Source organism: Rattus norvegicus, chromosome X, assembly GCF_036323735.1.
Source record: "Rattus norvegicus strain BN/NHsdMcwi chromosome X, GRCr8, whole genome shotgun sequence".
Taxonomy (NCBI): Eukaryota; Metazoa; Chordata; class Mammalia; order Rodentia; family Muridae; genus Rattus; species Rattus norvegicus.
In genome coordinates, this window is record NC_086039.1 from 31,132,835 (window position 1) to 31,144,078 (window position 11,244).

The following is an 11,244-nucleotide window of genomic DNA, read 5'->3' on the forward strand; positions in this document are numbered from 1 at the left end:
ATAGCATTTTCAGCAAATGGTGCTGGTTCAACTGGAGGGCAACATGTAGAAGAATGCAGATCGATCCATGCTTATCACCCTGTACAAAGCTTAAGTCCAAGTGGATCAAGGACCTCCACATCAAACCAGACACACTCAAACTAATAGAAGAAAAACTAGGGAAGCATCTGGAACACATAGGCACTGGAAAAAATTTCCTGAACAAAACACCAATGGCTTATGCTCTAAGATCAAGAATCGACAAATGGGATCTCATAAAACTGCAAAGCTTCTGTAAGGCAAAGGACACTGTGGTTAGGACAAAACGGCAACCAACAGATTGGGAAAAGATCTTTACCAATCCTACAACAGATAGAGGCCTTATATCCAAAATATACAAAGAACTCAAGAAGTTAGACCGCAGGGAAACAAATAACCCTATTAAAAAATGGGGTTCAGAGCTAAACAAAGAATTCACAGCTGAGGAATGCCGAATGGCTGAGAAACACCTAAAGAAATGTTCAACATCTTTAGTCATAAGGGAAATGCAAATCAAAACAACCCTGAGATTTCACCTCACACTAGTGAGAATGGCTAAGATCAAAAACTCAGGTGACAGCAGATGCTGGCGAGGATGTGGAGAAACAGGAACACTCCTCCATTGTTGGTGGGATTGCAGACTGGTAAAACCATTCTGGAAATCAGTCTGGAGGTTCCTCAGAAAATTGGACATTGAACTGCCTGAGGATCCAGCTATACCTCTCTTGGGCATATACCCAAAAGATGCCTCAACATATAAAAGAGACACGTGCTCCACTATGTTCATCGCAGCCTTATTTATAATAGCCAGAAACTGGAAAGAACCCAGATGCCCTTCAACAGAGGAATGGATACAGAAAATGTGGTACATCTACACAATGGAATATTACTCAGCTATCAAAAACAACGAGTTTATGAAATTCGTAGGCAAATGGTTGGAACTGGAAAATATCATCCTGAGTGAGCTAACCCAATCACAGAAAGACATACATGGTATGCACTCATTGATAAGTGGCTATTAGCCCAAATGCTTGAATTACCCTAGATCCCTAGAACAAACGAAACTCAAGACGGATGATCAAAATGTGAATGCTTCACTCCTTCTTTAAATGAGGAAAAAGAATACCCTTGGCAGGGAAGGGAGAGGCAAAGATTAAAACAGAGACTGAAGGAACACCCATTCAGCGCCTGCCCCACATGTGGCCCATACATATACAGCCACCCAATTAGACAAGATGGATGAAGCAAACAAGTGCAGACCGACAGGAGCCGGATGTAGATCGCTCCTGAGAGACACAGCCAGAATACAGCAAATACAGAGGCGAATGCCAGCAGCAAACCACTGAACTGAGAATAGGTCCCCTGTTGAAGGAATCAGAGAAAGAACTGGAAGAGCTTGAAGGGGCTCGAGACCCCATATGTACAACAATGCCAAGCAACCAGAGCTTCCAGGGACTAAGCCACTACCTAAAGACTATACATGGACTGACCCTGGACTCTGACCCCATATGTAGCAATGAATATCCTAGTAAGAGCACCAGTGGAAGGGGAAGCCCTGGGTCCTGCTAAGACTGAACCCCCAGTGAACTAGTCTATGGGGGGAGGGCGGCAATGGGGGGAGGGTTCGGAAGGGAACACCCATAACGAAGCGGAGGGGGGAGGGGGATGTTTGCCCGGAAACCGGGAAAGGGAATAACATTCGAAATGTATATAAGAAATACTCAAGTTAATAAAAAAAAAAAAGAAAATAATTTTGATGACCCTGCCATCATCAGAGTTTTGTTGCTAGAGTTCAGGAAGGAAAGGATTTTGGTCTTACCAGTTCTAGAAACCAAAAGGCTGCCTTGGTGTGGAGAAAATTGATGTTTTGCCTAGGAGGGTCCAGGAATTATTTTGTCTGTGTTAACTGTAATTGTTATAGCATCACTAGCCCAGCAGTAAGCATGGGATTTTTTCGAAGCACCTAGATGAGAAAGAATGAATGGAGTTGACCAACAATACTGTTAATGTCTAACCATTTAAAGTCTCCAAATAATGTAAAAGTATCCATAATAATACTTGTAGACAGAATGGGCAAGTATCAAGGTAGAATATGTCTTAGTTGAAACATACTTTTTCCTGTTTACTTTTCAAGTTCCAATCTATAGAACATTGAGGTAACCATGGTAATAGCCCCAGATAATGTCAGTGATAGAGCAGTCATAGCACAGTGTAGGAAGTGATCTTCTCTTTCCACATGGATGATAATAAGACTGGACCTAACTCTGTATAAACATACTTTTGTGGGTATCCTGTTAAGGTATTAGCTAGTATTGAAGTGTGAGATTATCATACTGATTGATATATTAGATATTTTTCACAAATGTATATTTCGTGAATATTTTGGAGCACTCATATCTTCCTGTTTCTGGCTTGTATGGTAATAACAATGAAAGTCTTCCTAATATTACAGGTAAGCATTAGTTTTTATTGTATCTTTTCTGGGACTAATATGCATTTAATACTTGTGATGATAGATACATAAAGAAGGGTCTGAGTAACTCTTAGAGTATCCATCACTGAAATATTGATTGTTTGAATTTTTGGCAGTACATTGGTATTGAATTTTACAAATATCCTTTCAAGACAGTAAAAATTCTGAATTACCTCAGAATGCTGTCTGCATAGGTCTACTGGTAGTGAAATGTTGCCATTGGATCCTTAAGTGCTAAACCAACTACTGGGACATGTAGGTGTTCCTCTAGAATGAAGCCAGAATCATTTAGAATCAAACAGGTTTGCCATAATGTATTTATTCCTACATCACAATGAACCAGGAAATAATATCAACCTGAATATTAATGATATTCAAGTAAAAGAAGATTTATACCAAAAAGCACAGCATGGGATACATGATCTTCATAGATATTTAAGTGTGCATTAAAGAAATTCTTAACCCTTCTGGAACCATGCTCAGATAGGAAAAGATGACGAAGTCTAACAATTTTTACTAGTAAAAGGTTTAATTTTTAATACGGAAAAGAAGTAGATGTTGAGTTTGAATGTTGAGGGCTTGCTTGTATCCTCTTTTGCTGGAATTGTAAGATTTAATAAAAATCATGTTTCACTGGTATTCAATTAAGAAAGGACGGATGTTCCTGGAATTATTGTTAAGCTCTAATTAATCCTAGGACTGCAGCAGAGTGAAATATCCTTTCGCAATAATTAAAAGGGTAGAAATGGGGAGGGAAGTCCCAGTAGAACAAGCTGTATCCTTAAACACACTTTCACTTATAATTTCAGATTTGCCTCAAGAGAAAAAGTGGCCCAGAAAAATGATAACTAGATATTGGGAATAACAAGATAGAGTCTTCATATTTCAATGAATGTCGTCTGATCTCCAAATAAATGAGAAGAATGCACCTATCCTATTTTACCATGATTTTGTATTTTTACAGCTACGCTATTGATATCTTAACTGCTATACACATAATAAGATGATACCATACTATTTTGGTCTTTTCTACCCATAGATAAATATTTGATGTCATTTCTAACACTCATACATCTCATAGCATGTAGGAAGTTAAAACATTCACTAATATTATTGATATCATAAGATTTTACTATAGTCATCATTATTAAAAATTCATAATTAAGTCAATATAGTAGAGGCATAAGAACATTACAGATAACTTTCATATTTGAATGCTTGTGACAGTGACTGTTCACTTACAATACATTATCTGCCAAAAGCAGAAAGGTTCTATACAAGATTCTGTGTATGATGGCAGGAACTGCTGAGATAATGAACATAGATGCTGTCCTGTTACAGGGTATTAAAAGTAGAAGTAGATTTTCACAATTTGTTTTTCTCAGATTGCCACAAAATAATTCATCAAGGAGAGCATTCATAATATTAAATCAAGTACTGAGTTTAATGTATTCATAGAATAGGTGAGTAATTTCCAGATTCGTTTCAGCTAAATGACAATTTTTGTAGTGCTTTTTGCAGGTATGTCTCTGGTAGATATGCAGATAGGAAACAATGTTACCCATAGTAATGTTTATAAAAGTTTACATTTTATGTGATTGGAAAACGTTATGCTGAAACTGAATGTTGAGGCATTGTGTCCTGTTTGTCATTGCTTCTGGTCTTTGAGGCTCATTGTAGGTCTGTGGTACTGGGGTGTACTCACTGAATAAAGTGGGGACCCTCTTCACAACACATTCACTTTGAATTCATTAAAATAGCAAGGTAGATTCGACATGTTTCTCACCAGTCATCATACAATAGGACTCTGACTTATAATAGCCCTGCCTGAGCCTCCAAACTAGCTTGGGTTAAAATCCTGCATAAGCAGGTACAGCTCAGATCTCCTTATAGGTTCTGCAAGTGTGTTACTCACTTTCCTTGCTTCCTTGGACCCCAGCCTTTGTGATGGTGCCAGCCACATTCCCTTCTAGATTGAACCTCTAGAAACTCCTCAAAAGATATAGGTCTTCTAGGTGATTTCAAATCCTATTAGTTTGACAATGAAAATACCACTCAGAAGAGGAAGGGAATACAAGGTCTTATGCAGTGCAGGTCACCTGATCGTCATTATTCAGGAGAGGAGGTGAGGCCTCTGTGCCTAAGGTGAGTTTGTTATGCATTGTTTTTAGGTAGTGTTTTACCCCCTTGGACAATATGCAAATGTGTTTAATATAGTCATAAGAAATCTGCCTCATTTTTTGCATTATACTTTCATACACTGGTATATGCTGGCTGACAGATAATGTGAACTCGTTATTCACTATGATAGAGTCATTAGCAAGATTCCATGAAATTTTTATTGTGTGCCATCAAGAGTAGAACTGTAGATATCTTCTCAATGGAGTACAAATTCTACAAATTGTCTATGGCTGTTTACAAATATCCAGATGGAGTAAGTAGATGGATCTTGAATTCATGTCGCAACTTGAAGACATTTAACATGTCTTCATTTAACATTTAACAGGCAGACTGACTTAGGTTATAAACTGGTTGTCCTGTATGCTTTTCTCTGAGACAAGACCTCAGAGTGCATCAAAGAAATTGTCACAATTACAGGTGTTCCTGTCTGGTAAGCGCCAGTATGATCCTGAATCCTGAATTTAAAAACATCATGTTCATCTACATAGTGGGTGCTGATGGCAATAAGCCAGCTCTTCTTTTCTTTACGTTTTTGTCTTTTATTTGATTTCTGTTTTTTTGTTTGTTTGAGGCAGGGTCTCATTCACTCCAGGCTGGTGTTGAACTTGCTATGTAATTCAAGATAACTTCTTTTCCTCCAAGTACTAGGCCAACAGGTGGATAGCACCACTCTCAGCAAACACAGCTCCTCGGTGTCCGTTGTTGCAGCGGCTCAGGTTAGAATATTAGAATACTTAATAAATCTTGAGAAAATAGATTAGTATGATTTATATAAAACTAAATGTGGAAGATTTGATCGTGCCATGGTTCACTGACATTGTTTTTGAATGGTCAGTACTAATCATAATGTACTTTTAGATTTCAGGTCAAGAAAGGATTGCTGCTGTTGAATTGTGGTCAAATTATAAGCCATCCAAGTATCCAGGAAGAGGTTGCTTGATAATAGTGATGGGAAAAGAAGTGTTCAGGAATTTGGCACAACAAGGTGTTTCCTGATAACATATTTTTCTGACTTTGGTGTTCATGTTTTCTTTAAGAGAGCATAATGATCACAATATGTTGTTGACATATCCCTCCTTGTTAATTATTTAGGAAATAATAAAGTGGACATACCACACTGTAGATCATGCAATCTTCTCTATCTAGGTCAATTAGGAATTGTGTGTGATTTAGTATCACTACATTTTGTGGGGGTAGTGCTAGTATGATTTTGGGTAGCATATGGCAGTGCTTGAAAAATCACTAAGGCTTAATTTTCCAGTGTACATGCGGAATTTCTCCAATCACTCTTACATTTCCTTCTCCTTTTCACATATATGCGGTTAAAACATGAACCTGACCATAACAACGAAAGCTTCATGTTCTTATATCTTTCCAACGGGTAATATCTATCTTTACCTATGTAAGGACAGAAGTGCATACACGAACTCAAATAATGTTCACAGCATGAATCATGGTGACAAAGCCCATTGTGTTTTAGTGGGTATTGTTTTAAGAGTTCCAAAGTTCTTGTATGAAGGATGACTCTAATCCTTGAAATTCTGTAAGTCTCCAAGAATTGTGAATGGATGTGATGATATTTAGACTCACATATACTATGTAGAGTATTCAGAGTGTATCTTTTAAAGAGAGGTCAAGGGATAATAACCATAAAGACAATATTATTCTATAGAGCCTTGCTAATTATCCTAGTTACAATAAAGTGGTGATGTTGTCCCTTATTCTTTATGTTGCTATGCTGTGTTATTGCTGTTCAGGTAGGGAATGAGAAAGCTGTATTGGAAATATATCTGTTGAGGAGTACTCTATGTCATGATTAACTGTCAATGTTGTAAAAGTACCAGTGTAGTGACAAGCATTGAATGTGTTGCAGATATACACTTAGGAAACGATGTACTCTCCTGATCATTAATACAACTAAAATATTGGCCATAAATTCAAATATCCAAGTAGAAGTAAAGTAAGGTATGCCATGACATGGGTAGTGGAGAAGACAATGATCTGGTATTCTTATAGAGAAAGCTGTGGCCTTAAATACATTTGGGTGTAATAAAACAGCTTCCCTACAAGAGAACATAGTTGCTCTGAAAAAAAATCTTCCTAGAGGAACCTTGTTAATAATACTTGATAAGTTTGTCAGATACAATGAAGATAATCTTAACTTCATATCCATGTCTCTGTGGAGGTGGTTGCTAATGCCAAGATACCATGTTTCTTTGCAGTCTCCTGTCAAGGTTCTGGCTAGTGTACAGGAATAAGAAGATATTCTATTCATTCATCAAAAAAACTTCATATTTTTGAATGGATGTTGATGAGTACTGTGGGGATTTTCCCATGTCTCCTTCATTATTGGGAGACCCCAATGCATCTCTCTGATTTTATATGAAAGTATCTGCTTGTATTATATCCTTGTTGATAAGTCATGTGCATTTGATATACACAGTGATAAAGATATAAGCAAGGATTTTGGTAACTTTAATAGCACATATCCTTGATATATTCACCATGGAATTTTGGTATAGCCCATCAAGAGACTAATTCTGTTGTGATGTTTTATTTGAGTAGAATGTAAATATCCTGGCATTATAGGTGTATCCTGAAATGTACTGGTAATATGGGGATTTACAGTTGTACATAAAGGAAAAGGAATATGCTGTATAATTTTCCATGTACTTTTCAGAGATGGCCAAACTAGATCATTAAGTAACACATTACTGGCATCAAGGGAGTGTTGAAAATGCCATATTAATAACATAGATACATTTAATTTTTATAGCTAAGTATAGTTGATGTTCCAGAAACCTTTGGTAAGTGTACATTTGTGGTAGGTACTCAGGCACAAATGTATGTTGTTCTTAGCAATTCCATTAAGGATAAATTTATAGGGTAAAGAAATATTGACTCTAAGTCTAGCATATTTACCAGGAACCAAGTACCAGCTACTAAGAGATGATATACAGTCCTGAAAATACATACACCTCAAAGCTATTCAAGTATCTAGCTAGAGTCAAAGATTTTTGCAACAATGGTAGTGGTTAAGGTTGTAGACAGGGTCTTGGTAATTTGTAACAAAGAACACATTTGTATATGTTTTATTTTTCTTTATTTTTGTGGAGAGGAGTTATGTGGCTTAAATTTAGTGTTTTCCATATAGCAGGTAAGTACTCTACCACTGAGCTGTATCCTGAGTTCTCAATTTTCTATTTTTTGTTCTGAAAAGGGATCTCTCTATACTAACCAGGCTAGCCTGGGAGCCCAGATAGTCCCTGGGTTTCTTTTCTTCCTGTCCAGCCTCCCAAATAGCTGTGATCTAGTCTGCATGTCAGTCTTAGCTCATGTTTTCTTACATTTTCAAAGAGATCACTAAGAAATTGTTGCCCAAACATTTCTCATAACAAAGCAAATGAGAAAGCTGTCATACCACAGTATAGCTGAAGAATAATATCCAGATACAGAACAAAAGTGTGTTTAGACCAGTAATTTTATGTTTCTTTTTTTTTAAGGTGGCCCGTTCCATGTCCGTTATGGACAGGTATGAGGTGGGACTATTCATATTAGACAGTCTCATATTTTTTAATGTGATCATAATTACTTAAGGCTAACTAATATTTCTGCAACATGGTATATATGTTCATAATGTCCTAACTCCTTATACACATCAAATTTCATCATATGTTTGCTGGCAGACTATATCTGTGTTAAATGTTCACAGTAATAGATTAATAATTGGGGTTCTATGTATTTTTCCTTGTGTCTATAACTTTGATATTTATGGTGGAATTTTTAAAATTGATACTCAGAAGATCAAGAGTTTCCTACTAAAGTTCTTTCCATAGTTATCCACAAGAATTTATATAAGTTATATGGATCCCAAAGTGATGAAATAGATTTAGAATTTTTATATGAGGGTTGGGGATTTGGCTCAGTGGTAGACCGCTTGCCTAGCAAGCACAAGGCCGTGGGTTCGGTCCCCAGCTCCGAAAAAAAGAAAAAAAGAAAAAAAAGAAAAAGAAAAAGAATTTTTATATGCAGAGAGAGAGTGAAACATGTTACCAATTAATTTTCTTCCATGTGTTTCTGAGATATATTATATCACAGTGCCTCAAAGAAATCTTCAACTGTACCATTGTTCTTATTTGGGTAGGTTTCGGTATGATCCTGAATCATTGCACAGGACATCTGGACTCATTTCCATAGCTACATGGTGATGATGCGCCTAACTCTGCTTGTTTCCTTGCTAAAGAGCAATCTTTACTTCATGGTACTGACCTTCCAATTCTGAAAATCTTCAAGTATCATAATTGGGGAATGATATATCTTTCTAAGACTGGTCAAAGGGTTACACAGATTCAAATAGCTATGGGAGAGAGTAGGGATGGCAATCAGGTGAGTGCTGAAGAAGACCGCGTTCAAGACCCATGGTGTCTGATCTTCTTGTACACAAGTGGTGGTGATGTACATGTTAAGGGACTGGATGAATTTTGATTAGTCAGCACAGTTGCAGAATTGCCAGTAATGATATTAAACAACAAAATTGCAGGTTTCCACTCAGGAAAGGATGCAGTTAACATGCAAAAATGTGAAGTTAAGTGTCCTGTAGCAGTGATCAAAAAGCTTTCCTGGTAAACTCAGACACATTGTTGGTCTTTGGTAACAAATTTCCTATAAATGAACATAGTAGAACCAGAAATATTCTTGACAAAATCTTACCAATAAGCAGTTGCATGTCGAGGTGGTCAAACCACAGTACAGACTATCGTATCTTCACTTCTATATCCACCGAGGAAACTCCCGAATTCTGTGTTGCTGTAGATCTTTGAAACATAGTTTTAGAAGTAAAGCAAGTCCATGAAGTAAAGTCTGGAATTGACATTATGCTCCACTAACTGACCAGGAACCTTCATCCCTTCCTTCCCCCAAGGTTTGCATCATGGTGTTTGTCACAGCAATGGAAAGCAAACTAGAACACAGGCCTTACTACTGCAAATATTTTGGTGCCCCAGATAAATTCAGAAATAATACAATGATTTGAACATTTATAACTCTACGTGAAAGACAAGAAAATGACTAAATAGTTGTGTCAGGATATATATTTCCTGACTTTCAGAGGAAGTCCGGACTGCAATGACCAAAAAGGATCATCAAGAGGAATGTTGCTGGTGTTGAGGGAAATGCTGATGTTAAGAGAATTACAGGGAAAGTCATCTGCTTTGTGTAGCATGCATTTGTGGCTGATTGTCATGTTTGAAATGATTTTGTCCTTTGCGGTCTGACAGAAGACAAATTTACCTGATTTCTAGGGTACAGATATTTTATGCTGAATCTGTGTATTTTTTCTATCATTATTAATCTTGAACATAGGACTAAGCCTAGCATATTTTGTAAGTGCTTTGTCCAAAAAGCATGTCCTCTAAAAATGCATTACTGTTGAATTGCTTCACATCCAGTTGGAGTTAAACAATGGAGGTGGACAAGGTAATATCAGGCATCCTGGCAGGGAAATTATATCCAGAAATACATTTGTTCGTGTTTTCTTTTCTTCGGTGTGTGGGAGTGGCAGGGATTGAACACGAGCCTGGCATAAGTACTGATGATGCTCTAGTTCTAAATTCTATGCCCACACTTTTCCTTTTTATCATTTCTTTTTCAGTGAGTGTCTTACTCAGTTACCCAGGATGCTGTTGGACTGGTCCTGTAACCAAGGCAGGCTTTGAACATAAAGTTTGTGAACATGAGTCTCATAAATAGCTGAACTGATAAAGTTGCCTTACAAGGAGCTGCTTATGGTTTCTCACAGGTAATGAACACATAATGATCTCTGAGATACTGACCTAACTTTCTTCCTAACCACACAAGTGATGATGTAATAATAGTGTCTGATCTTCAATATTCAGGCAGACAACTTGATCACTAACATTCAGATAGAGGAGCCACGTGTGCCTAGCCCAGCCCATGGTTTATCCACAGGTACTGTTATTATCTTAACTAATGTGCAGATATAAAGGAATATAAGTCACTTTAGACCTTTGTCATGTACATATTTCTATAATGATTCATAGGGGAATCTGAGTATTCCTGAATATTTTTGTCATGACTACCTTTTAATACTCCAATATGAGTAATATTATATGCAAGAACAAAATTGTAGTGTATACAGATTGTGAATTTGACATCTACCATGGAAGAAAAATCAATAGCCCCATTAAATTTTTGATTGCTCATCACTTTGATATTGATGGAGAGTGATTTTTTTATAGAGTTACACTTAGGAATCTAAGAGTTTTATAAGGCTGTGTCCATGGCCTTCCATAAGTATCCATGTAGAGTAGACAGATTCCAAAATGAATCGTGACCTCTGGACGTTTAATGAAGACAGGTAGTGTGAGACTTACATGTAATGGGTTTTTCTTGGTGTATTTTCAGAGACAGGTCAAAACTTCAAGGTGTCTCAAAGAGATCTTCAAGAACAAAATTCTCCTTATCTGGGTGAGTTCCAGAATGATTCTGACTCGGACAGGAGATGATGATAATGCTACTCTGATTTTCTTACCCACATTTTTCGTATAGGTGCT

The 11,244-nt window shown here is 37.1% G+C and overlaps 1 long non-coding RNA gene across 2 annotated transcripts; it reads left to right on the forward strand.

Annotated features, from left to right (window-relative positions):
* The first annotated feature begins 1,630 nt into the window (after positions 1-1,630).
* On the forward strand, positions 1,631-11,237 carry LOC120099236 (uncharacterized). 2 transcript variants are annotated; one of them, XR_005498301.2, is made up of 3 exons: positions 1,631-10,469; positions 10,567-10,639; positions 11,096-11,237. It is a non-coding gene; the product is annotated as an uncharacterized LOC120099236 (long non-coding RNA). The 2 variants fall into 2 exon arrangements; XR_005498302.2 differs by lacking the exon at positions 10,567-10,639 and having other exon boundaries at positions 1,631-5,388; positions 5,531-10,469.
* Positions 11,238-11,244: the final 7 nt, after the last annotated feature.